This window comes from Anarrhichthys ocellatus, unplaced genomic scaffold (genome assembly GCF_004355925.1).
Source record: "Anarrhichthys ocellatus isolate YVR2014 unplaced genomic scaffold, GSC_Weel_1.0 scaffold3632, whole genome shotgun sequence".
Lineage (NCBI taxonomy): Eukaryota > Metazoa > Chordata > Actinopteri > Perciformes > Anarhichadidae > Anarrhichthys > Anarrhichthys ocellatus.
Genome location: NW_022283606.1, coordinates 1,210 through 5,433, shown reverse-complemented (window position 1 = coordinate 5,433; position 4,224 = coordinate 1,210). Strand labels below are relative to the sequence as shown.

Sequence of the window (4,224 nt, the reverse complement as noted above, 5' to 3'; positions counted from 1 at the left end):
GCATAGGGAATATTGTTTTCCTTTAAGAACATGTTGAAACTGGGAATGAACCACTTTTATGAAGACTACTGCTTCCGAAACTTCTAATATCTGAAGAGGGGGCACCCAGAGTTGAACTGGGGACCTCTTGATCTGCAGTCAAATGCTCTACCACTGAGCTATACCCACAATTCTTTTTGATAGGTTCAGTCTGGGTGCCACTCTGTTGGACTACAGACGGGTGGTTCTGCTGGAGGCAGTCTGCAACTGCGATGGAATGTAATGGTGACAGAGTAGACCGTCATTGCAGCAACTTTGGACCTGCAATGTTGTAAAAGTTGTTTTTGTCCAACATAAAACAGCTAGAATAAAATCTTAGGCGAATAGTGCTTTCCTTTTTGAACAAGGGGAAGATTAGCATGTTGAAACTGGGAATCAACCAAATCTATGAAGGCAAGTGCTTCAGAAACTTCAAATATCTTTAGAGGGCACCCAGAGTTGAACTTGGGACCGCTTGATCTGCAGTCTACCACTGAGCTATACCCACAATTCTTTTTGATAGGTTCAGTCTGCGTGCCACTCTGTTGGACTACAGACAGGTGGTTCTGCTGGAGGCAGTCTGCAACTGCGATGGAATGTAATGGTGACAGAGTAGACCGTCATTGCAGCAACTTTGGACCTGCAATGTTGTAAAAGTTGTTTTTGTCCAACATAAAACAGCTAGAATGAAAGCATAGGGAATATTGTTTTCCTTTTAGAACATGTTGAAACTGGGAATGAACCACTTTTATAAAGACTAGTGCTTCCAAAACTTCTAATATCTGAAGAGGGGGCACCCAGAGTTGAACTGGGGACCTCTTGATCTGCAGTCAAATGCTCTACCACTGAGCTATACCCCCAATTCTTTTTCACACCTTCAGTCTGCGGGCGACTCTGTTGGACTACAGACCGGTGGCTCTGCTGGAGGCAGTCTGCAACTGCGATGGAATGGAATGGTGACAGAGTAGACCGTCATTGCAGCCACTTTGGACCTGCAATGTGGTAAAAGTTGTTTTTCTCCGAAATAAAACAGCTAGAATTAAATCTTAGGGCATTAGTGTTTTCCTTTTTGAACAAGGGAAAGATTAGCATGTTGAAACTGGGAATCAACCACTTCTGTAAAGACTAGTGCTCCGAAACTTCAAATATCTTTAGAGGGGGCACCCAGAGTTGAACTGGGGACTGCTTGATCTGCAGTCTACCACTGAGCTATACCCACAATTCTTTTTTGATATGTTCAGTCTGCGGGCGACTCTGTTGGACTACAGACGGGTGGCTCTGCTGGAGGCAGTCTGCAACTGCGATGGAATGTAATGGTGACAGAGTAGACCGTCATTGCAGCCACTTTGGACCTGCAATGTGGTAAAAGTTGTTTTTCTCCGAAATAAAACAGCTAGAATAAAATCTTAGGGGAATAGTGTTTACCTTTTTGAACAAGGGAAAGATTAGCATGTTGAAACTGGGAATCAACCACTTCTATGTAGGCTAGTGCTTCAGAAACTTCAAATAACTTTAGAGGGCACCCAGAGTTGAACTGGGGACTGCTTGATCTGCAGTCTACCACTGAGCTATACCCACAATTCTTTTTGATAGGTTCAGTCTGCGTGCCACTCTGTTGGACTACAGACGGGTGGTTCTGCTGGAGGCAGTCTGCAACTGCGATGGAATGTAATGGTGACAGAGTAGACCGTCATTGCAGCCACTTTGGACCTGCAATGTGGTAAAAGTTGTTTTTCTCCGAAATAAAACAGCTAGAATAAAATCTTAGGCGAATAGTGTTTTCCTTTTTGAACCAGGAAAGATTAGCATGTTGAAACTGGGAATCAACCACTTCTATGAAGGCTAGTGCTTCAGAAACTTCAAATATCTTTAGAGGGCACCCAGAGTTGAACTGGGGACCGCTTGATCTGCAGTCTACCACTGAGCTATACCCCCAATTATTTTTGATAGGTTCAGTCTGCGTGCCACTCTGTTGGACTTCAGACGGGTGGTTCTGCTGGAGGCAGTCTGCAACTGCGATGGAATGTAATGGTGACAGAGTAGACCGTCATTGCAGCCACTTTGGACCTGCAATGTGGTAAAAGTTGTTTTTGTCCAACATAAAACAGCTAGAATAAAAGCAGAGGGAATATTGTTTTCCTTTTAGAACATGTTGAAACTGGAATGAACCACTTCTATAAAGACTAGTGCTTCTGAAACTTCTAATATCTTTAGAGGGGTCACCTAGAGTTGAACTGGGGGCCGCTTGATCTGCAGTCTACCACTGAGCTATACCCACAATTCTTTTTTGATATGTTCAGTCTGCGGGCCACTCTGTTGGACTACAGACGGGTGGTTCTGCTGGAGGAGGTCTGCAACTGCGATGGAATGTAATGGTGACAGAGTAGACCGTCATTGCAGCCACTTTGGACCTGCAATGTTGTAAAAGTTGTTTTTGTCCAACATAAAACAGCTAGAATAAAAGCATGGGGAATATTGTTTTCCTTTAAGAACATGTTGAAACTGGGAATGAACCACTTTTATGAAGACAAGTGCTCCGAAACTTCTAATGTCTGAAGAGGGGGCACCCAGAGTTGAACTTGGGACCTCTTGATCTGCAGTCAAATGCTCTACCACTGAGCTATACCCCGAAATCTTTTTTGATATGTTCAGTCTGCGTGCCACTCTGTTGGACTACAGACGGGTGGTTCTGCTGGAGGCAGTCTGCAACTGCGATGGAATGTAATGGTGACAGAGTCGACCGTCATTGCAGCCACTTTGGACCTGCAATGTGGTAAAAGTTGTTTTTGTCCGAAATAAAACAGCTGGAATTAAATCTTAGGGCATTAGTGTTTTCCTTTTTGAACAAGGGAAAGATTAGCATGTTGAAACTGGGAATCAACCACTTCTGTAAAGACTAGTGCGCCGAAACTTCTAACATCTTTAGAGGGGGCACCCAGAGTTGAACTGGGGACTGCTTGATCTGCAGTCTACCACTGAGCTATACCCACAATTCTTTTTGATATGTTCAGTCTGCATGCCACTCTGTTGGACTGCAGAAGGGTGGCTCTGCTGGAGGCAGTCTGCAACTGCGATGGAATGTTATGGTGACAGAGTAGACCGTCATTGCAGCCACTTTGGACCTGCAATGTGGTAAAAGTTGTTTTTGTCCGAAATAAAACAGCTAGAGTTAAATCTTAGGGCATTAGTGTTTTTCATTTTGAAGAAGGGAAAGATTAGCATGTTGAAACTGGGAATCAACCAGTTCTATAAAGACTAGTGCTCCGAAACTTCTAATATCTGAAGAGGGGGCACCCAGAGTTGAACTGGGGGCCGCTTGATCTGCAGTCTACCACTGAGCTATACCCACAATTCTTTTTGGATATGTGCAGTCTGCGGGCCACTCTGTTGGACTACAGACGGGTGGTTCTGCTGGAGGAGGTCTGCAACTGCGATGGAATGTAATGGTGACAGAGTAGACCGTCATTGCAGCCACTTTGGACCTGCAATGTGGTAAAAGTTGTTTTCGTCCAACATAAAACAGCTAGAATAAAAGCATAGGGAATATTGTTTTCCTTTTAGAACATGTTGAAACTGGGAATGAACCACTTTTATAAAGACTAGTGCTTCCGAAACTTCTAATATCTGAAGAGGGGGCACCCAGAGTTGAACTGGGGACCTCTTGATCTGCAGTCAAACGCTCTACCACTGGGCTATACCCCCAATTCTTTTTTGATACGTACAGTCTGCGGGCCACTCTGTTGGACTACAGACGGGTGGCTCTGCATGAGGCAGTCTGCAACTGCGATGGAATGTACTGGTGATGGCGTAGACCGTAATGGTGATGGCGTAGACCGTCATCGCAGCTACTTTTGCCCTGCAATGTGGTAAAAGTTGTTTTTGTCCGACATAAAACAGCTAGAATAAAATCTTAAGGAAATAGAATTTTCCTTTTTGAACGAGGGAAAGATGAGCTTTTTGAAACTGGGAATCAACCACTTTTATAAAGACTAGTGCTTCTGAAATTTCTGATATCTGAAGAGCGGGCACCCAGAGTTGAACTGGGTACCTCTTGATATGCAGTCAAATGCTCTGCCACTGAGCTATACCCCCATTTCTTTTTGATATGTTCAGTCTGCAGTCCACTCTGTTGGACTACAGACGGGTGGCTCTGCTGGATGCAGTCTGCAACTGCGATGGAATGTAATGGTGACAGAGTAGACCGTC

At 44.4% G+C, this 4,224-nt stretch overlaps 4 non-coding genes across 4 annotated transcripts; all 4 read right to left on the bottom strand.

The window, feature by feature from the left end:
• Nucleotides 1–96: 96 nt before the first annotated feature.
• trnac-gca (transfer RNA cysteine (anticodon GCA)) lies at nt 97–168 on the bottom strand. Its single transcript has one exon. It is a non-coding gene; the product is annotated as a tRNA-Cys (tRNA).
• A 638-nt stretch (nt 169–806) lies between these two features.
• Nucleotides 807–878, bottom strand: trnac-gca (transfer RNA cysteine (anticodon GCA)). Its single transcript has one exon. It is a non-coding gene; the product is annotated as a tRNA-Cys (tRNA).
• Nucleotides 879–2,576: 1,698 nt separating this feature from the next.
• Nucleotides 2,577–2,648, bottom strand: trnac-gca (transfer RNA cysteine (anticodon GCA)). Its single transcript has one exon. It is a non-coding gene; the product is annotated as a tRNA-Cys (tRNA).
• Nucleotides 2,649–3,648: 1,000 nt separating this feature from the next.
• trnac-gca (transfer RNA cysteine (anticodon GCA)) lies at nt 3,649–3,720 on the bottom strand. The gene has a single exon. It is a non-coding gene; the product is annotated as a tRNA-Cys (tRNA).
• Nucleotides 3,721–4,224: the final 504 nt, after the last annotated feature.